General features: G+C 42.4%; 1 long non-coding RNA gene across 1 annotated transcript in view; it reads right to left on the bottom strand.

The window, feature by feature from the left end:
- LOC116282033 (uncharacterized) overlaps positions 1–22860 on the bottom strand; it is a 36916-nt gene extending 14056 nt beyond the window's left edge. Inside the window, exons 1-2 of the long non-coding RNA XR_004191482.2 lie at positions 22697–22860; positions 6721–6828 (exon numbers count right to left, since the gene is read on the bottom strand). This is a non-coding gene — a long non-coding RNA (uncharacterized lncRNA). The remainder of the gene's footprint in view (positions 1–6720; positions 6829–22696) is intronic.
- Between the last annotated feature and the right edge of the window lie 630 nt (positions 22861–23490).

Genomic DNA, 23490 nt, shown 5'->3' with positions numbered 1-23490 from the left:
ACACTTGTCAAAGTAATACTCACACTAATATGCAACCTTCTTTCAAAAAAACAACATAACCCAAACTCAACATTGTAGCACTCATAATGTCTAGCATGCCAAAAAATTAATAGACGTGCAAAGTCACAAGAAACCATGACCCATAACCAGAATAAAGTCAACAGGAACAGACCCAGAGATGACACAGATGGAGTCAGGAGCAGACAATGATTATAAAGCAGCCACTACAAATAAATTCAAGAATCTAAAGGAAAAGATGGATATCGCAATATAGAAATCTCAGTGGAGAAAGGGAGACTTTAAAAAGAGACAAATGGAAACTATAGAACTGAAAAACACAATTTATGAAATGAAAAATTCACGAAATTGAACAACGTAAAAAAAAGATTAGTGAACACGAAAATAGATCAACAGAAATTATCTAAACTGAAGCAGAGAGGGAAAAAAGGCTTTTTAAAAATGAACAGAGACTTGGTGACCTGCGGGAAAACATTAAACAGTATTAAAGTGTAAGTGGAGTCTTAATAGGAGAAGAGAGGGGGAAAAAACAGGGCAATGAAAAAAAATGGAAGAAATAATGACCAATATTTCCCCAAATTAGGTGGCAAAATATCAACATTCAGATAAATGAAAACTCAACGAAATGCATTCAAGATAAGCACAAAGAGAACCATACCGCATATTATCATAATCAAATAGCTGGAAAGCCAAAGATAAAGAACATTTAAAAAGCAACCAAAGGACAAAAAGATAGGTTACATACAAAGGAATAATGATAAGAAATACTGCTGATTTCTCCTTAGATGTAAAACCAGTCAAAAGATAATGGGATAACATCGCTGAAGTACTAAAATAAAAAATAAACAAAAACAAAAAGTTCTCAATCAACCTAGAACTCAGTATCTGGCAAAAACAGTGTTTTTAAAAAAACAAGGTAAAATAAAGACATTTTCAGGTAAGCAAAAGTTGGATTAATCACTAGCAGGCATGCACTGCAATAAATAGTAAAGGAAGTTCTCCAGGCAGAAAGACAAGGATTCCATATGATATTAGATGTATATGAAGAGGAGGATCAGAAATAGAAAATATGTGGGGTACAGCTATAACAGATATTCTGATTTTTTGGTAGTTTCTTTAAAAGGCACTTGACTGCTTAAACCAAAAACAGTAGCAAATTTTTGTGAGGTAAATAATCTGAGTAGAAGCAGAGGGCATAGCTGCGGCAGCATAAGGGATGGGAAGAGGGAAAACGAAAGCGTATCACGTGAGGCAGTTGCATTATATGTGAAGCGGTATAAAGTTCATTCATTATCACAGGTAGACTGTCATAACTGAAGTGTGCTTATTTTAAATCCCAGGGCGACTGCTTAAAGTTAAAACAAAGAGGCATAGCTAAAAAGCCAATAGAGAAGACAGAAAGGAATACTAGGAAACATTTAACTAATCCAAAAGAAGGAAGACAAAGAGGGAAATAAGAACGAGAGCATAAACGGGGCAAAGAAAAAACAAATAGCAAGATGGTGGAATTAAACCCAATCAAATCACTGAGTGCATTATATCTAAGTGGACTAGACAATCTAATAAAAGAGCAATTACTGCCAGACTGGATTAAAATGTGAGACCCAATTATATGATGTTTATGAGACACTTTAAATATGAAGACACAAACAAGCTAAAAGAAAAAGAATAGAAAAGGACAACCGTGTAATGATTAATTGTGAAAACAGAGTGGGGCTATATTATCAGACGAATTCAAGAACAGTACTAGGGATAAAGGGGAACATTACATAATGACAAGAAAGTCAGTTCAGTAAGAAGACGTACAATTCCTGAATGTGTATACACCCAATAATAGGCTTGGAAATGCACGCTTCAAAACTGACAGAACTGAAAGGAGAAACAGACAAATCTACAATCAGAGTCGAGGAGGTTTACCCTCTTCTCCCAAGAACTGATAGATGTTATATAAATATATAAAATATAAAACATCAGAGTGGGGAGGATATAGCTCAAATGGTAGGGTGCTTGCTTAGCATCCACAAGGCCCTGGGTTCAATTCCCAGTACCTCCTCTAAACAAATAAAATATAAAACATCAGGAAAGATAGAGGATTATCAGCAAACTTAACATAACTGGCATTTTATCAAACACTAATCAGCAATTGCAGAGTATGTATTATTTTCAAATGTACATGGAACAGTCAATAACACATTTCAACACACATCTCAATAAGTATTTCAAAGGATTATAATCATAAGGGGGTATTCTTTGACAATAAAAGAATTAAAATAAAAATCAAGAACAAAAAAGATCTCTGGCCAATTCAAATATTTTGAAATTAAGCCAACATTTCTAAATAACCCATGAATCAAAGAAGATACCACAAGAAAATAAGAAAATATTTTGACTTGATGATAAAACCACCACGTTTGTGAGATTCAGCTAAAAAAGTATTTAGAGTAAAATTGATGGTTAAAATCGATTAAGCCTCCATCTTAAGAAACTAGAAAGAATAAATTATACACATAGTAAATAAGAAGAAATGATTGAGTGTAATAAAAAGTAATGAGTAATACTTTTAATAATAATAACCAGTCAAATAAAAAGTAGACAAACAATTGAGAAAGTCAACAAAACCAAAAGTTTTCTTTGCAAAGAGTAACAAAATAGATAGATACCCCCACCCCCACCCCAAGTAGGCTAATCAGGAAAAAGAGAAACAAGACAAGCCACCCGTGCCAGGAGTGAGAGGGAGGACACCGCTGCAGACTCTGCAGTCACTGGGAGACAAATGAAAGACTGTGTCTAACGATCTCATGTCCATAAACTAGAAAATTTAAGTTAAACTGATAAATTCTTTAAAAGACACAAACTGTAAAAGTAATAAAATAAGTATAAGATATGAATAACTCTATATCCGCTAAAGAAATTAAATTTGTAATTAAGAGCTTTGCCACAGAAAAGTCCAGGTCCACATGACTTCGCTTGTGAATTCTGTCAAATATTTAAGGAAGAAGTAATACCAATATTATACAAATTTTTCAGAACATTGTGGAGGAGGGAACAGTTTTAAACGCATGTTATGAGTCCTACGTAACTCTAATAAGGAGTTGTGGACATTAAGTACATTACAAGGACATTGCAAGGGAAGAATTACAGATCCATATCCCTCCTGTGCCTATAAGCAACATGTCTTAAATTAAAGAAATTTAATGTATAAAAAGGATATAATACATCATTACCAAGTAGAGTTTATTCTAGCTATGCAAGATTTGTTTAACATTAGAAAGATTGCAAGATAAGAGGTCGATATACAAAAATCAACTGAATTTATATAAAAGAGCAACAAACAGTTGGGAAAAAATGAAAACTTCAATATCATTTACCTAGCACCCACAAAATTAAATACCTAAGGATAAAGATAATGAAATCTATTTAAGACTTTTATGTAGAAAGCTAGAAAACCCTGCTGAGAAATATTAAAGATCTAAATAAATAGATATTTCATGTTCAAGGATGGGAAGATTCAGCATTGTTAAGATGTCAGGTCCCCCCACTTAATCTAGAGAAAAATATCACAATTACCATCCCAGTAGGCTTTTTTGGGGGGAGGGTATAAATTGACAAGCTAATTCTAAAATTTATGTGGAAATGCAGAGGTCTTAGAATAATCAACTAATCTTGAAAAAGTACATAGTTGGTTGACTTACACCACCTGATTTCAAATCTTACTATAAAGCTACAGTAATCAAGATAATGTGGTGTTGGTATAAGAATAAATACACAGATCAATGGAACAGATTGGGGAATCCAGAACTAGATCCAAGTATAAATGGCCAATTAAGTTTTTATATCAAAACTAAGGCAATTCAATAAGGAAAGAAAAATCTTTTTTTTAAGTGCCAGAATAATTGGGTATTTATATGGGGGAAAGAATGAATCTTGATGCCACCTTACGATATACCCCCAAATTGGTTCACTATAGATCATAGGCCTAAATTTAAAGGCTAAAACTATAAAGCTTCCAGAAAAGACATAAGAGAATATCACCCCTAATTTGAGAAAGGCAAAGATTTCTTAGAAAAGACACAGGAAGCACTAGCCATAATAGAAAAATGTGATAAATTGGATCTTATAAAAAAGTTACAGCTTTTCCTCATTGAAAATACCATTTAAAAAGTCAATGGGAAATCCATATGGTAGAAGAAAACATTTGCTTCTACAATCTGACAAAGAATCTAGACTATATAAAGAACTCCTACAACCTAATAATAAGCCAATCAATTGTGAATAATTTCTATTCCCTATTATTTTAAAAAATCATAGCTGGTACTATAACCAGATGCTCAGCAACTTCAGACCCCACTGTGTATCTTCTCTCTTCTCCTGGTTCAGCAGGAAGTGGGTAGGGAGCGTGCCAGTTCTTATTTAGGGTTCGTTGACCTTTGAGTTCTTGTAAAGCTCATTTTGAGAGGCAAATATCTGGCTAATTTAAGGCTGTCAGCAGCTGGGAATCTCTGTCTACGGGTATGCATCTCTGTGTTGCCAAGGAGAGAAAGAAACTTCTTGTGGCAGCTGGAGTAGTAAGTGGCTCCTGTGTACCAAGTCCTGCACGTTAGAAACTTACTCCCATAATTATACTTACAGAGCAGATCCTTTGAGTATTCTTAGAGCTTTGAGGAAGGAGATAGTCACTGGAAATTACCAGGGTTGGTGAGCTAGAAGATGGCCTGGGAGCCATCGTGTGGCGTATTCAAATAAATCTCCCTGCTGAGGAGCCTCTTGTTAATCCATCGATTCATCTATCTATCTATCTATCTATCTATCTATCTATCTATCTATCTATCTATCTATCTACCTACCTACCTATCTACCTATATACCTGTCTTCTTGACCGCACTTTCATAGATCCTGGGCATTTTCACGTTTTGCATAAGCTAGACTGCATGTAGCTGGATGCACTTACATGGTAGTCAGCCCAGCTTGCTGAATAGCAGACCTAAGGCACAGCTCACCGTGGGCTGATCCTCACTTTGTGATTAAGCTCTTACTTGCTGGGTGACACTGGAGAACAAAAGCATCCACTCATTCGTTCCCACATGCCTGAACCTTACTCCATCCATGCAAAAACAAATTATGGAATCCTGTCCTAATGTGGGACAGAGGACATCTCTAGTTTATTCTTAATTGTCCTTCTTGCAAATTTTTATTTTCCTTTCTAATTTGTCATGTGAGAAAAGTTAAATTAGCCTGAACATGTGGGAACAGACTAATTTTGAGCTCTTCACTTCCTTCTCTTAGGCATTTAAACAGTTCTATTTTTTGGAGAAAATTTGTTTGGCAAGTCGAAGAAAAGATATGAAGTCTGGGGGATGGGTGAGGTAGGTTTTTAAAGATAGAAGTACCAGAGCTGCCATCTGAGGTCTCAAATTAGGATGGGAAGCACATTCTCTACAGCTATATCTTACCATAATTGAAAGTTTAAAACAGAGTGGATTTGATTTGAATCGAGAGACTGCAATTAAATTTATTTTTCTAAGAAGTGCACTCTTAGTACATAATATAGCCTTAATGCTTGCTCTTCACAACTAACTTGGAGAACAGGGTATATTTCATTGTGCATATATTTCATTTTAAACAGTATGTTTCATTTTAATGTAAAAATTTTTGAGAGGCAACAAAGTACAGTAGGAAATGCGTTAGGCTTTCAGACGACCTGAATTCTCACTCCTCTCCCAGCTTCTTATCTGCTGTGGTGACTTCACATAAGCCCATTACCTCTCTGAGCCACAATTTCATCTTCCATAAAAGAACAACCTCTGCCCACTCTGCCTAACCTACAGGGCCACTGACCTCAATAAAGGGAAGGTGCTTGGTAAATGTGAACTGCTCATAGGATTCACAGGATGGGTTAATTGGGAGCAGGGGCCCCCATTCCCAGCAGCCATCAACCAACTTGACTTTGACAGGTTCAGGGAACTGGACTAGTCTGGAATGTGGTAAGAACCACAGCCATAGGTTCATCTGAGATGGGCTTCCTAACTCCACAGCTCTGACATATGTCACAACGTACATAGTGGGAGGGTAAGCTGGCATTGCTTTTGGAGGGCAGCTTGCATTCTTAATTAAAATTGGCATAAATACACTGACACTTCTAAGAGCCTATCCTGCTTAGCTATCTTTACAAATGCATAAGGATGACCATGGTTGTTATTGACTGTTACTGATTGGTAGGTTCTAGTTTCTATGTAGGTGTTCATTCATTTAATCCTCACAACAACCCTCTGAAGCTATTATCTCCATTTCTCAGATGAGGAAACTGAGGCACAGAGAAGAAGTAACCTACCCACCGTCACAGAGCTGGTAGGTGGCCATCTTAGTCCATTTGAGCAGCTATAACAGAATTTCCAGTCTATGGATAGCTTATTAACAACAAAAATGTATTTCTCCCAGTTCTGGAGTCTGAAGCCCAATATCAAGGTGCCAGCGTGGTTGAGTTCTGATCAGAGCTCTCTCTCTGATTCATAGAGGGCCACCTTCTTGCTGTGTCCTCATATGATGGAAGGACAAGGAAGTGGGTTGTTAGGGCACTAATCTCATTTATGAGGGCTCCACCCTTATGACCTAATCACCTCTGATCCACCTCAGCTCCTAATTCTATCTCATTGGATCATACGAATTTAGGGGGCCACAAACATCCAGTCTATAGCAATGGCTCACCTGAGACTTGAAGCTGTGCAGTCTGGCTCCAGATCCTATACGTTCAGCCACTGTGCAGCTATGAGTCCAAGGTTTGTAGTCTGAAGCTCAAGCAATTTTAGAGAGCCTCTTTAAAAAAAAAATTACATATACAAGTCAGGCACAAATGTGAATATTTATTTATAATGAGAAGAGAAATTACAAAAAAATTACAAAATCTAAAAAGCTTATAAATACCCTACCCATCACAAAATTCAGAAATTAACTGCCTGTTGCACCTCATAATGTTTTTTCTCTTACGTTTTAATTTTGGCTGTATACTCTGATCACTCCTTATTTATACGATGACAATTTTACATTTTTTTAATAAAGAGAACAGGAAGATAATTCAGTCTTTCCTATAGCATGGTAAATTGAATTTTTTTTTATTATTGATAGCTTTGATGCATAAAACATGCTACTTCCCACAGGCATCCTCACTGTAGTATTTGTACATATTTGCACACTACAAAGACAGAAATTTTGATATATTCTATTCCCCATGATTCCCATCAAAAAAGAAATAAATATATGGTACGTTTATAGTTGTATATATATGCTACATTATCAAGTAGGTTTCTGGCAGATTTTGGTGAGAAACAAAACCCTTTTTATACCTCTGATGATTGGAAGAAACTTCTACAGACTAGTTTCTGGCTCTGTGCATTTCAGACCGTTTCCCTTCCACTCCCTACACAGTTCTGTCCTGTTAGCCTCACACATGTTTTTACTGACCTGTGATCTAGGGCCCTGTACCTTTGTACCTTGACCCCTGTGAGTTGGCACTGTGGGCAGCAGGAGTATTTCTGGAAGCTATTCTTACACCGTGCAGCTGGCTGTGACTTACACACATCCCGCCAAACCAAACTAAATGTATCCCCTGGCAGGGTTCTGGGTAATGAGGGACCAGAAGCACCAGCTTCTTCAGCACTGTGGATTTGCCTCCTACAACTACATAAGAAGGATGCTCAGCACAGCTTGTTTTTAATGGTGAAAAACTGGGAAACCCAGTGGCCTTCAATATAGGCCTGGTTGGTGTGTGGCATGTCCAGGTAATAGAATCCTTTGCAGGTCTTAGGAGGAATGAACTAAATGTCCGGATGCAGTGAGGGAAGGTGTCCTTTACCTCATGGTGAAGTAGAAAACACAAATTATAGAATAATACAGATAGTATAATCCTGTTTGCATAGGTTCAAAAATTGGTATATTTTAAATGCACTGACATTTTGGAAGCATATGTAAGAAACTGTAAGGACTGACTGCCTCTGGGGAGTTTAAACTGAAAATTGAGAGGGGAAGAAAGAAAATGTTTAATTTTCACCTTATGGTCTTCTGTTCTGTTTGAATTATTTGAGTCTGTGTTATTAACACACACATTCACTTGCAGATGACAGAACCCCAGCTCAAGAAATTGAGTGAAAAATGGAAATCTGTTCATTTATACAGCTCTTTGGCTGAGACCACCAGGCAGTGCTGGATCCAGGTGCACAAAGGAAGTCATGGGGAATCTGACTTTCTGCATCTCTTGGCTCCTCTTTCCTCCTCTCTGGCTCTATCCTGAGGCAGGCTCTCCCTTTGTAATGGCAAATGGCCTCCAGCCACTCCAGACTTACGCTTTTCTCAGCTCAGCCATCTCCATGAGAAAAAAAGAGAATTCCTCTTTCCTAAAGATTCCAGTAAAAGTTCTGGGGTTGATTCTCATTGAATCAGTTCTGTGCACACGTCCATCCCTGAGCCATTCACTGAGGCCAGAAGAACTAGGCTGAGATCACCTGGACTGGAAGGTGGGGTCAGTTTCACCCAAACCACACAGGCGGAGCATTGTGGAAGGAAGGAATGGGGATTCCACCAGGGAAAATTGATGTGCTGTTACCTAAAGTCACAAAACGGACACTGGCAGGCAAGAACAGCCATCCACCACATAGGCATGCCATTTACACTTAAAATGGAGGAGAGAATTTCAAGAAGAAACAGTGTGGATTGTCAAGGGAAAATCTCAAAGCGAGTAAAATCTCTCACTCTTTTGCTAGTAAAGCAAAATAGAATTATTGAAGACAAATTTTGAACCCAGAGTAAATTCTTTTTTGTCATCTTTCCAAAATAACCTTAAGTTATATTTGTCTGTTGGAAGAATTAGGCTGATTGAACAATTAGTGGTTAATGTTGTGTTGAACTAAATAAATTACAGTATATCCATATGATGGGGAACATACAGCCATTAAAATGATGTAGTAGATGAATACTGATATGGAGAAATTTCCTGCAGTTACTTTTCGAGAAAAATGCATGTTGCAAAACAATATTAACAATTCAATCTTGCACTTTAAAAAAAATGTGCATATGTGTATGTGTAGAAGAAAGACTCAAAATTCAAAACCAGGGTTTTGTGAGTGGCTTTTCTGGGTTGATATGAATGGCTTTTATTCTCTTTCCATATTTGTATTTTCTAAGCTTTTGCTAATGAATATTTATTACCTTTAAAAATATAATTTAAATTTTTATCAAAGTTATTGCCTGCTTTAAAAAGTCAAACAGTCCTATGAAGCTTATAATAAACAGCCCCTGCCCTCTCTTCACCCCAGTCCTCATTTCCGGAGGCATGCTTTCAGATGCTGCTTCGAGCATTTACTTCTGTTTTTCTAAGTCACTAGTCTATATTGCTATTCTTGATTTTTCAGATTCATATATCACATGTTGATTTCCTAATATTCAACTCTGATACAGCTCCTTCACACATAATTCTTCCACCCTCCCCATGTGGCTTAAATCACATCTTTTATTAAATTCATATCTGTCATTTTCATGATCAGGACCATGTAAATACTGTTCACTGCTGAGCTTAGTAATGTATTTACACTTCCTTTCCTAAGTACCTATTCCTTTTACAGATTTTAATTTGATCCTGAAAGCCTTACCACTCAGTGGAAAGCTGTTAAATGAAAGGGAAAAATTTCCATTAATTGTAATGGGGAAAATACTGACGCATCCCAATGCAACCCCAGGTGCCCAAACAGTTTCCACAGGTGGAAAAATTAATCAATTGAACAATAAAAGCAAGTTTAAATGAATAAGTTTATCAGTCTGTCTGCCTATCTATCTATCTATCTATCTATCTATCTATCTATCTATCTATGAGAGATGTAACAAAGGCTTATTTTATTTTATTCACCAAAGGAGGAAGAGGAGACTTAAGTTGGAGGAGTCATTCTTTAGAAGGTATGTTCTTGCTGTGTCATTTTTTTCACAAAACTTTTTGGGTTCCTGGATATCCTTCACGCAAGCTGTACTTAATTTGGAGTGTGATAAAACACTTCGAGGACTAAATAAAGGCTAAACATGAGAGTGCTTGGAAGCACAAGGAAAGAGGGTGCACACCTCACAGACTGAAGGGTTGCAGAAGGCCTTCCGTGTTTGGCAGTCCTTGCATAACAAAGTATCTGGGGCTCATCCAAACATAGTAAGTATCTCACATTTGTCCAATACACCGGTCTCTGATTGGAAACTGTTGAATCAATTGGCAAATGTTCCATTGCCTACAATTATAATGTCAGACTATCACTCTTTATGGCATATATATTTAGTGTGTTTGGGGTGAAATTTTGTTATCCCAAAAGTAAAAATAAAATGAAAGACAGAAAATGCTTGTTGTCTGAAAAGTGGTATAATTTGTCAAGAGACATTGTGGAGAGAAAAATTTAATAGTTCTTATAGGAGGCCATTGTAGGATGTTTTATTTTTCTTGCACTTAATTGCTTTCAAAAAAATTGGTGTTCAAATTTCTGGTGACATCTTCTGTACAACTGTAGATGTCTCCTCGCACAGTCAAACGTGTCAGAGAATCTACCACTTTCATTTTTTACTCCTAGAGTCACTCTGCCTGACCACCTCTCTTCTCCTGCTCTGTTCTGGATTGGTTTTCGTCTCCAGCTGCTGTACAGCTGGTTCCCTGGTCTTTTTTCCATCCTCCTGAAAATTCCCTTTCTCCCTCATCCTGTGCTGGGTAGATGACTTGCTGATTCCATTCCTCTTTCTCAGTTTACTCCCTCATTTTGATGGAGCACATCCTTCAGTAACTTCTTTAAGAAGTTACATAGGAGGTAAACTTTTTAAGACCCTGCATTTCTGAAAATGTCTCTATTCTATACTTGTTCCTGATTGATAATTTGGCAGGCTATAGAATTTAAGTTGGAAGTCATTTTCCTTCTCAATTTTAAAAGCTTTGTTCTGTAGTTGAAGGCCATTCTGACCTCTAACTATTTCTCCTTGTCAGCCTTTACAATCTCCTTTTATTTCTGGTGATATGAAGTTTTGGTGTGAGAATTCCTTTGTTATACTAGGTTCTTTGAAAACCCCTTCAGCCTGGAAACTTACTTTCTTTACTCCTGGAAAATGTTCTTCTATTACTTCTTCCTCCCCTCCATTTTCTCTCTTGATTGTTTGGACTTGGACCTCCAAACAGACCACATCATTTTCTCCTATTTTTCACCTCTGTTCTTATGTTGGAGTTTCTGAGGTGTGTCCTCAAATGTATCTTCTCATTTATCAATTGCATTTTTATTTCTGTGCTAATATTTTTAATGTCCAGATGTTCTTTCTTTTTCTTCTTCTCTTATTTGAGCCCTTGTTCTTGTTTTATACTTGTAACATCTTCTCATTATGACTACTAATATGAATTTTGGGGAAAATAATTGTATATTTTGCCTCCTGCTTTGAATTGTTTAATTTTCCTTCCTTCCTCCATCCCTTCCTTCCATTTTCCTCCCTCCCTCCCTTCCGTCCTTCCTTTCTCTCTCTCTCCTCCCCCACCCTCTCTGCCTTCCTCCCTCCCTTTCTTTTTTTCTTTTGGATTGTTGTTTAGTCTCTGCCTTCCAGAAATCTGTCCCTCAATATCTGATGACCATCTAGGAGAAAGGCTCTGAGCTGCTGTTTGGAATTTCTCTGCTTCTCGGTGTGACTTGCCAGCTGCTGGACTTCACTGTAGGCAGATTGGGTAAGATCTGGCCAGTTCATATTTTAAAGCCACTTTTCTGGGCTAATTGGAACACTTGAGGCTCCTGTCTGGAGTAGGGTGGGTTAAATCTGGCAGTCAGCTGTACAGGATCCAGGTAGGGGGGCAGTGTGCTTGAGGGCCCAGCCCTTCAGAATGTACATTCCATGTTAGTAGGCACCTTCTCCCAGTCTTAGCTGTGCCCATGTCTACAAGTTGACCTCACCAGAAAGGACATCTCCCATCTCTGCCAGAGTGGAGACTGTGGCAGATCTCTGCTGGACTGTGAGTTGAGGCTGGAGATCTGGGAGTCTAGAGGCTCTTTTTTAAAGGTCAATCATATTTAACTGGACATTATGTATTATGTTTTAATTTAAGGAAAAAAAACATTATTTTAATAGGGAAAGGCAATTACACTCCACTTAAATCAAACCTCACCTCATTAAGACCAAATGATTCCAAGAGCACATACATCTTGGCACTGCAAGAAATCTGATTGCTCACTAAGAAAATATCCAGTAAGCAGAGAGCTGTGACCAACTTCTAGAGTTCTGGGCTCTAAGAAACAATGAAAATAGATTTCCTGAGGACATCATATCCCCGTCACCACTGAAGTTGCCTCACAAATTACCATGGCTACAACTTTCTACTCTGAAATGATTAGGCAAGCTGAAAACTACATGGTTTTTGGTTTTTTTGTATGTGTGAATTAAAAGTATGATTAATAAACATGATTTTTTGGTCACCATTATTCAGCACTTACTAGGTGCCAGGCCTTGTGTCAGGTGTTCTTAACACATTATTTCATACCTGCACAATCCAAGGGCTCTCGTTGACTTTGTAGCCTTGTGGCAGATGCCTGGATTTGTGCAGTGCACAACCTGAGCAGCAATACATGGTGGCGCTGATTTAAATCTGCCCACCAAACTCTACATGGGAGTTATAGTTCAGATCATTTGACAGATGATGAAACTGTGATTCAGGGAGGCTAAGTAATTTGCTGAAGTTCTCCCAGCTACTAAGTGTTGGAGCTGAGATTCCAATCCCCAGTCTGCCTGATTCTGAAGTTGGTGCACTTCCCAGGACGCTATTTTCACTGTGGCAGGGCAGGCAGGATGGGGTGGGATGGAGAGGCTTGTGGCTGTACAACCACACCAGCTGTTCTCATCAGATGCTGCTCTGCCCTTGAAGCTGCCTCTTGTTCTAGACCTTGGGGTGCCTTGCTGTGGTAGGGAAGTCCCTCAGGAAGTCTTTGTCTTTTTGAACTCTGGCTCCATGATGATTCTCCTGCTCAATGTGTGTCTTCTGTCCATGATGCCTGAGGCTGGAACAGGCAGCGCCCTCACTCCGCTTTGCAGCCAGACCACTAGAGGGGTCCTGTGTCTTGAAAAAATGAGTCCCTTCAAGAAGACTCAGAAGGTGGATTGGTCTGAGATTGTCAAGAGGGTCAGGAAGGAGGGACAGCGAGCCATGCTTGGACTGGGAACAACACCTAGCAAGGAACTTGAGTGCAATTGTGGCTGTAATGGTGCAATTTCTCTCCTAAGTCCTCCAAGCTATGAACAGTAAAGTAGCTGCCCCTACTACAGAGCCTTTCCCTTGGAGATGGGGGTGGGGAAGAGGGACCCCCTTGTGCGTGCATGTGTGTGCTGAGCATGTGTGTGTATGTGTGTGGTGTTCACAATACTTTTGCACACACAGACATCCAAAGATAGAGCTTGGAATAGCTGTGATGGGTATTAAAACCCATAAAACCTAACTTCTATATGAATGGGATACATGTGTGTGTGCCCGTGCACTTGCACACACACACTCAGGCTCGCATACCCATGCCTCTTTGCACACGATCCCCAATCCAGGCGATCTGAAGGTTTTCCTTTTTCTTTCTGTTTCTGTTTAAAATGTTCTCACGCTCTGGGTAGTGACAACCACTTACATTCTTGCAAGAGCAAGATAACTGCTGGCTGTGTTCTTCCTACTCTGAGCCAGACACTGTGCTCAGTCCTTTACATGCATTATCTCATGACCCTTCCTCTGAACCCTAAAGAATAAATATTATACCCAATTTACAGATAAGGAAATTGAGACCCAGAGAGAAGTAATGTTTCTAACTGGCTGAACACATATCTGAACCCAGATCTGATTCTAAACTTGGGCTCATTCCAATGGATTAATTAGTTCAACAAGTAGGTTTTGAGCACCTATGTGCCAGGCACGGTACAACTGGGATCTTACACAAAGAGGGTGATTGGTGGGGATACGGCAGTGAGTGAAATAGAAAAAAATCCTTGACCTCACGAAGCTTAAATTTTATAAGGGAAACAGATAAACAAGTTAAATAGTAAAGTATATCAAGTGTAAATAATAATCAGGGATAAGGAGGAAAAAAATAAAGCAAGGAAGGAGACCAGCAACAGTTTGGAGTGGCTGAAATAGAGTGACCAGGAAGAGCGTCACGGAGAAGGTAATATTTGTGTAAAGACCCAAAGGAAGTGAGGAGCAAGCCATGCAGTTATCTAGGAGGCAAGTGTTCTAGGCAAAGGAAACAGCCAGTGCAAAGGTCCTGAGGTGGGGGCATGTCAACTGTGCTTGAAGAATACTGAGAAAACCGGCATAGCTAGAGCAGAAGCCACCTGAGGGAGAGCAGTGGCTATCATGCTCCTTTTTGTGCTGAAACAAAGACCTGTGTGTTATCATTACTGTTCCTCTGACAAAGCATTTTCACCTCACCTAGCATTTCTCAACACTCCACAGTCCTGGCATCTTTTACTCAAGTCTTCAGAGATTAGAGGCTGGGTTTTGTCCCTAGAGTAGAAGGGTGGAAACCTCGAGATTCCCACTGATGGCCACTTCAGCTAAAGGAAACTGCAGAGGGGGCAGGTGGAGAGAAGGTCCAGTGGCGGGCAGGAAGCCTCACCCCTCTCATTGCAATGGTGTTGTCCTCACGGTACTTGGCAGCCAGCCTGACAGCAGCCCTACATGTCCCGGCACAATTACACTCCTGCAGCCCTGCCTTTCTCTTCTTTGTTGGAGCCAGAAGAGGAGCTCTGTATTATTCTTAAGACCACATGTTTAGCTAAACTGCTCTGGCCTAAGTGGTATTTTATGAGGAATTAATCTAGTGGCTGATCATCTTTCACACCCTGACAGTGGTTAATGTGTCCCGGGGAGACCTCACTGCGGAGCCAGGCTCTCTGTTCTTGGCAGGATGTGGGCCTGGGCTGCAGAGGTGGCTGCAGATGCAGGCCAAGTCTAGGGATTTGGAGATCTTAAGGAAATCAGGGTCAACCCAAAAGGAAATCAGACCCAGAGAGCAAAACAAATTGAATTTTTTTAGGAAATCACTTTTGCCTCTCATGTCTAGCTCCCTTGATCTTTGAGGACTCTGTGTGAGTTAGTTACAGGCAATCAACTCAGTGCTTCGCACCCATTAATCAATAAATACTAAATATTAAAGAATCCAACTTTTACTTGGCTGGTAGCAGTCTATAGCCACAGTTCCAGAACGTTGCTGTGTCTCCACCTCCTTTCTGGGGGTTACCTCCTTTAAACTGCCCCCTGTGGCACCTGGTGACTCCCATCTCCCTGGTCATAGGGGGACTGGTCACCTCGTCAAAGGACAGCCAGTCCATATGCTAATCATCAGTCTATGCAGCAGTCTTGGGTCCAGCATGGTCAAGGGTAGGACTAGTCAGATTCCCTCACTGGGAGAATTTGACCTCAAAACCTGGTTTCAGGAGCTAAAGGGGCCAGGAGACAGGCAGAGCCAGAGTAGCTGAGGCTCGATCAGAGGAGGCAGGGGAACTGGTTACGAGCATGGCTGGGCTCCGGAGGCCCTCCCTCTGCCTTCCGCTCTTCTTGCTCTCCCTCTCTCTCTGATCCTTCCTGCCATCTTTTTCTCCTCCCAGCTCCAAACTCTGCTTACCCTGATGCATTCACACATTTCAGTGGCAAGAAGGGAGGAAGAGGAGGAGGGAGGTCTGCTCTCAGACCACGTAAGTCTAGACTTCCATTGCTCTAGCTGGAAACTCCAGCGGAAGAAAAGAACTTCTCTCTCCTAGAGCCCACATATAAAGTCCCAGGGAAGGCCCTGATTGGTCTGTGTGGGTCACATATCCCACTGACTTGGGAAATTACCATGGCTAGGGGGATGGGCTATTTGACTAGTCTGTCTTAGATCCCATATGTGGACCAGCAGCCAGGCAGGCAGCCCCCAGGACTCACATGAAATGGAAGATGGGCACGATGAAAAGAGCCATCTCTGTAGTTACCAGAAGCAGAGGCTAGGCAGTGATGGTCACGCACAGACCTACATGTTGGCTGGCTGTGTTTGGTAATCCTCCCTGTTCTAGGCACCTGTGGGAAAGGTAGTGTAAGTACAGTCCTCCCCTCTGTTGGAAAAGATGGCAAACTCAACATAGACAATTATCAAGCACAGATTAAAGCAACAGACCTCCACTGGAGAATTGGGATTCCTAAAAGTCAAGGGTGTTGTCTATTCATTTACTTGGCTCCATGCCCCTGGCCCTATCTGATTCAAAAGGGCCCCACTCAGTGCTACGTGGAGAGCCTGTGGGAGGAGAGTCAAGACAAGTGCCCTATAGCCCTTGAACAAATTCTTAGGCTGTTGGTCTCCTGACAGTTTGAGAAAAAGAGGTAGGTTGGGTGGAGGGAAAAAGATGCAGAGGTAATACTGTCCTCAACCAAAGACATCTAGGAAAGGATGAGTCAGGTGACCTAGAGGACTCCTAGAAGTTTGTCTGCCAGGGTAGACTTACCTGGGTTGGGGGTAGGGTATGAGGAAATGCTTCCATGAACACGGGGTCGGGGCCAAACAAACCGGCATCTTGTACAAAGGGGTGAAGTTGAGAGGTTCCCTAGCCTGGACAACCTCATTCGTGCAGACCACTAACTGTGGGCCCAACTCTTAGGAAGAAGGGCTGAACTGAGGATGGGAAGGGCATGGCTTCAGCTTTGTTGTGGGGGGAAGGAAGGCAGGTGTGGGGCATGAAGAGTAGTTTGGTAAACTCCATCTTTGGAGTCAGAGTTGAAAAGAGATGGTAGACACATCTCAGAGGCTGTCAGAAACTAAGGCTTGGAGCCAAATGACAGACGAGCAGGATTCTGAGGAAGAAGATGGAGCTCTGTACTGAATGCATTAATAGGAGAGTAGTAGACGTCCCTGACTCAAGTCAGGGCCTCTGGATGAAGTGACACCCAACTGACAGAAGACAACTTGGGGTATTAGTGGGAGGAAGGACCATGTTATCAGCTCCTGGCTGAAACAGAGGAGCCACTCAGAAGCAGGAGAATTGAAAGCCAAGAAGCCTGGAGAGGTCCACACACGGGGCTGTGGACCAGTAGGCTCTTTGACCTGGAAATGTAAAACAAACAAATTTTATAGAACATCTTTTACATGCCAAGTTGTGATACCTTCAAAAGAGCTGATCAGTGTAAGTGTGGGCCTTCTGGACACCCCAGGAGAAAGGCAGCATCAGTCATGGGGCCATGGTGGGGAGGAGGAGGCCAGGTGGCAGGGGTCATTGAGTAGGCAGGTGAGGACCTGTCCCAAGAAGGCAGGAAGGTGGTTTGAGGGGGCACCATACTTGAACTTAGGCTCCAAGCTTCATTAAAGTGAAGACCCACTGGCCTTTACTTATAAAACACACATTTAAATATGAAATTATTAAGAATTTCAAGCTAGTGATCGAATAGTATTAAATCCCAAGCACGTCCCTCCTGCGTTCTCTGTGTATTTGCAATGGTTGCAGGCCTGGGAAACTGGCTCTGCTCAAGTGTAACAGAGATGGAAATTTTAGTGCCTTAGAAACTGGCCCCAGAATTCCCCTTGGGGGATAAATTATTTTGAGTTGGAAGCAGTATTCCAGGAACATGGGTGTTGGCGAGAACCAAGGTGACAGAAGACAAAGCTAAACTGTTTTGAGTGAGGTCAGGAGATCAATCGTTTCTTTGTTTCAGGGAGGAGCAGGGAGAGGTGTGCCCGTGAGAAAGTGGGAGGCTCGTGACCATGTGAATGCGTAGGGAAGACTGGTGGAGACAGGTCTCTCCTGGGATGGTGGCTGGGGAACTTTAAAGCATGAAAAATGTTGAATTTGAAGTTCTTTACAAGTCTGCAGTTAAACTCTCTTCCATCTCTCCCCTCCAACTCACCCTGATTGAGGAAAATCTGCTATACCCATAAATGCTTAGAAGGAGTGTGTGTGTGTGTGTGTGTGTGTGTGTGCGTGCGCATGTGCACGCATGGGTAGGTTGAGGAAGGGGTTGAGTTTCACATCAGATTCAAAGCGATACAGACCAGAGTAGGCACAAACAGAAGCAAGAGTCTTGAGAATATAACTGCTCTCAACCCTGGGAATCTGAGAAATCCTAGGGAGGGCTTTGAACTTCCATGGGCTGTTGAAGCAGGAGGGGGAGCATCCAAGTCAGTCCTACACACATCTCCAGGGGCCGTATAACATGTGGGTCAAATAAATCTTTGTAGTCTAGGATCAGAGTAATTGTGAACTTCTAAGTAATGGTGGTGGTGGTGGTGGTGAAGATGACAATGATGGTGGTGGTGGTGATGATGATGATGGTGGTGGTGGTGGTGATGATGAAGGTGATGATGATTCACTGTTCAATATAATTCTCACACTACCCTATTAAGAAGGGAGTCTTTATCCTCTTTCACAGATGAAGGTACTGAGGCCACAGAAAGGTTAGATAACTTGTCCAAAGTTACATATCTAAAAAGTAAAAAAATCCATACTGATGGACTTTGGTGGGGGTGGGGAGGTAATTCTGTTCTTGTGGTTTGCCTACCAGGATGGGCTGTGGGGCAGGTCCACCAACACTGCTGTGGGATGCACAATCCAGGGGAGCTATTCCTATTTAATTTACGTCAGTGCTCCCTGCAGGTGTGCAGTGCACAGCCTGAGTGGCTACAGTGGTAAAACATTTCCTTGATAATCTCAATAATCAGATGAGCGCAGCATAGCTAATGACACATTCAGCAGCAAATGTATATGGAGACCAACTATGGCTAGAAACTGTGCTGGGCCCTGAGATCCAGATTAGGTGGTGTGGTTCCTGGGAAAGACAATCACATGGGGCTGGGTTTGGATAATTGTCCAAGTGAGGGGGATAGAAAGAAGGGACCATTTCGTTCTGTCCGGAGAGGGTGGTCAGAGAAGGCTTCAAGGAGGAGGCCATACTGGAGCTGAGCCTTGAAAAATGAGTTCACCAAACAGACCAAGCGTGGTGGGCCATTCTTGGCCAAGGAAATAGAACTGTTGGCTCAAACAAAGGCAAAGAACTGTTGGCTCATGCCCTGCCTAAGGGGAAAGCCAGTTTAGATATTTCAGTTTGCAGTGGGAGATAGACTGGTTTATGTGCATGGTTGAATAGGTAGCTGGGAATTTGGATGCTGAAGTGCTTTCAGTGTTATGCTAAGAGGTTAGATCTCCACACTGAAGAGGTGCGCAGTGAGGCAAGGACCTCCATCTCCCTCCTGTAAGGTTTGGATTATAACACTGGAAGTAATGAGAAGGGACATGAAGAGCCTGTTATCAGGGGCGTGAGGGCAGGGTCACTGAATAATAAACTTACCATGTGCCTGCTTACTAAAGGGTCCTTTGATGAATTAACAAATGCCTACCAAGCAGGTAGATTATGTCAAAGAGTGAGGTTGGCAGTTATCAGAGCTAACGTTGTGGTGGGGACTCTGGTGGACTGAAGCCTGCACAGCCATCAAAAGCAGGCAGCCATGATTCAGCTCCACTCAGTTGTTGCCAGGAAGGAAAGTAGGCCCAGTTTTGCCAGAGCTGCTTATTTTTCAGGAGGGGCCAAAAATCCAGATTTTTAGGTACATTTTTCTGTGCTTTAAAATGAGAACTAATTTGAGTACCAAATAGGTGAGACAAAACTCAAACATGAGCAGGATTTAACTAGCCACCAAGCTCCCCTATCTTCCCATTCATCACCCACTCATCCATTCACCTACCCTTCTTTCCATCCATCCATCCATTTCTTCCTATCCACTTGTCTATCTGGCTATACTGTCGTCACATCCAGTAACCTACCTATCTACCCACCACACACACACACACACACACACACACACATGCATCCACCCACTTATTTATCCAACTATCCACCCAACCATCCTATTCCTCTGTCCATTTCTTCCCACCCACCCATCCATCCACTTATATATCCACCCATCTGTCTACCCATCCTTGTATCTACATAGCCACTTGCCCCTCCACCACCCTCATACTCACCTACTTAACTATACACCTATCCATACATCCATCCATCCATCTCTCTTGTACTATTAAAGTATACTTCCTCTTCATCATTTACAGGATGAGACTGAAACATTCATTTTGTTCCACCAGCCCTTGGCCCTTGAAAATTCCTATTTCCCTCCAAGTTCAAGCATATTATAAGTTTGTAAAGTGGTGCTAATGTGAGCACGTCTGTGCCTGCCTCCTTTTACAGGGAGATTTTCACTCTCGTTATGTCCTTGCTGTGCTGCCTGAAGTAGGAGCGTATTTTTCTCTCCCCTTGGATTTGAGCCTTTGCAAGTGTTCCAGAACAAAATTAAACCAAGAAGAGAATTAGGTTCCCCTCCCTTTTCTTGGAAATATCTTGCCACTGGGCCATGCTCACTGGGAATTAAATAAGTCATCAAAAGGAGATCAGAAATAGATTTCTCAGTAGGGGTTCTAGATGTCAGCAAATGGATTTATGGGAAATGGATTAGGTTTGGCAAATTCTAAATTGTGATATGGCGAGTGTGTAATACATCTGTGCAAATAACCCTTCTTTTTCATCTTCTTCTCCATCTCCAGTTGGAACGCCTCCTCATCAGTGTCCTGCTTCAATTGTCCTTCCTTACTTTACCTAAATACTCTTCCAGCTTGAAGCTAGTGGATTGGAAAGGGGGAGGGGCAGATAAACAATATGTATTGTACTGTATGCTTGATATATGTGATAGCATTTATATTCTTGCATTCAGTGGCATATAATTTGGCGAAGCCTAAATAGGAGGGCATTGCTACATTTATAAACCTTTTGAGCCTCAGTTCCTCATCTGTCAAAATGGGACAAAGCTTCCCTCTCCCCTTCCTCACCAAAGTGAAATATCTTCAGAGGGGCTGCCAAGGTGGCTGACAACCTTGCAGGGACTTGTCCCTTTGCAAGTGAATGAAAACCTAGCTGAAATGTAAATGTTCCCTGGGAGTTCTTCCCACTGTCAAATAAGCTTTTATGATTCATCAGTTCAAATGTATTAGTCAGATTAGGAGGCCCACAAGGATACAGAGCACAGAGTGGGTGGGTTTGGATGAAGCAGGATGAAGCCAGAGAAAGGTCTGCATAGATGCTGCAGGCGAGGACATGGGAGAGGCATGAGCCTGCAAATCCTGGGGAATCTCAGGGGCAGATTAAATGCTGGCAGGGAAGGGATGGCAACAGAGGAGGGACCCCTACTTTGCCATCTCGGAACCATTGGGTCCGGTGCTTTTTCAACTGGAACCCTTCTGTGTCCATGAGGCATCATGATGTGTCAAACAGAACAGTGTCACGGAGACAGACTGAGCACTTCTCGTCACCCATGACCCTCAGTCTCCTTTTCTACCAAACAGAAGGATTGCTGTGAGAGCATAAATAAGATGAGTCTGTGTGGGGTGGGATTGGGCAGTCAGTCTGCCTTCTCCTCCAAGGGGCTGCTTCAGACCAGGCTGTCAGTCTGGGGTTGGGTCTCTCCTGACTCCAAGGACTGGAAGGCAGAGAAGGGACAGCGAAGCTGGGACCTGATAGCCCCACTCACATGCAGACTTGGGGAGTGGGAGGTGCAATAAAAGAAGCAACCTTTCATGTTTATTTGGTGCCGAGAACTTTAAAGATATTATTTCATGGAATCTTTCAACAACCAACCGAAGTAGGCACTCTTATGAGTCCCATTTTATAGCACAGAAATGGCAGCACCACAAGGGTTAAGCAATTTCCTCAAAGCCCCAAGGGGTGGAGTAATCAGGACAGAGTAGCGGCAACAGGGACCATATGGCCCAGAAAATCTTAAATATTTACCGTCCGGTCCTTTACAGAAAAGGTACGTTGATGCTGCCACACAGAACAGAGTACTGACCCCGAGCTTCTCTCTCCCCTGACTGTGCTCTATTTTTCTTCAAAGCTCTCGTCCTTACTCATGTTATATATGCATTGTACACACAGGTATATGAGTATATATAGAGAGATATATATACATGCACATACATACAAAGTATATATGTATGTACGTGTGTGTATATATATACACGTACCTACATACGGTGCATTATCTCACACCTGCCCTGTCATCTTACTCATCACTCTACCCCGTGTGCCTAAAACACCAACCTGCTCCAGTCAGCACTCAGTACACCCTGGTTGAATGAAGGAGTGAACTAATTTTAGCTGCTTTTAACAATTTCTTTTGCATTCCTCTGTTACGGACTGAATGTTTGTGACTCCCCAGATCCCTGTGTTGAAATCCTAATCCCTCCACCTCCACCCTGTGATGGTATTAGCAGGTGGGGCTTCCAGGGAGCCATCATGAATGGGATGGGCGCCCTGATCAAAGAGGCCCCCGAGAGCTCTCTCACCCTCTCTGCCATGTGAAAACCCAACCTGAAAACCCAGAAGAGGGCTCTCACCAGAACCTGACCCCCGCTGGCCCCCTCATCTCAGGTGTCCGGCCTCCAGAACTCTGAGAAATAAACCACTGTTTACAAGCCGCCAGCCCACGGCGCTCAGTTCCAGCAGCCTCAGCCAAGGCCCCTGGCGGCCTCACCACCAGACTGTTCTGGGTGAAGGGAGGGGTTTCCGATACACCTTTATGAACACATCCAGGATTGAGACCCCTCCAGAAGGGAGGGGCCCACATTCTCCCCTAAATAAATGATGCCCTTCGGCCCTGCCGCTCACCTTGGATGGCTTCCCCTTCCAATGAGCTCATCCTCCTGGTTTCCTGCCTCCGTGGCCTCCGGACACAGGTGAACGGGGACACACAGCTGCACTGCCAGCCAGCACCAAAGGCAGGGAAATTTGTGCAATTTCCTCAGGAACACATGAGGAGAGCGCCATTCATAAAGAAGAGGAAAGAGGCGGGGCTGGTGCCTGGCTCCTGGAGGGTAGCCAGCCGCCTCTCTACCTTTCCGCGAAGCTTTGCTTGGCGGCTGAGGTTCTCGGGTTCACCCGGGAACACCTTTACATCTGATACACCTGGGACTCAGCCCGAGACGCTCAGTCTCCTTTTTCTAGCTAGTGCTTGAGCTGACAGGCCTATTACAGTTGTAGCCAGTTCCCAAATTTCCCACATTTCTCTTGGGGGCACAGAGAAAATGTAGTTTCTTTGTCCGTATCTACTCGGATTTTTTTTCACAGGCCCCTGCTGCTGGGCAAAACAATGTCTAGTCCAGTCCTGTCAACTCAGTTCGATGCCAGTTTTCAGAAGTCATGGTTAGCCTCTTTGGTAAAACAGACAAATAAATAACAAACCTCTCAGTCTCTCACCCCGCCCGCTCCTCTCTGAGAGTGCTTGGGCGTGTGGAGAAGGACTGTGGTCGCAAGCATGGCAGCAGGTGGAGGGGGTGGCCTCAGTCTCCTTGCACTGGGTCTGCTGAGGGTGACTGTCCATGCCTGGCCCCAGGTGGCGGCCAGGGAAGCCCGTGGCTGGTGGACTGTCAAACCTGGCCCGACTCTTGGCTTGGCCAGGTCCT

The sequence above is a fragment of the Vicugna pacos genome, chromosome 10 (assembly GCF_048564905.1).
Source record: "Vicugna pacos chromosome 10, VicPac4, whole genome shotgun sequence".
NCBI classification, from domain to species: domain Eukaryota; kingdom Metazoa; phylum Chordata; class Mammalia; order Artiodactyla; family Camelidae; genus Vicugna; species Vicugna pacos.
This window is presented reverse-complemented; position numbering and strand designations above follow the sequence as displayed.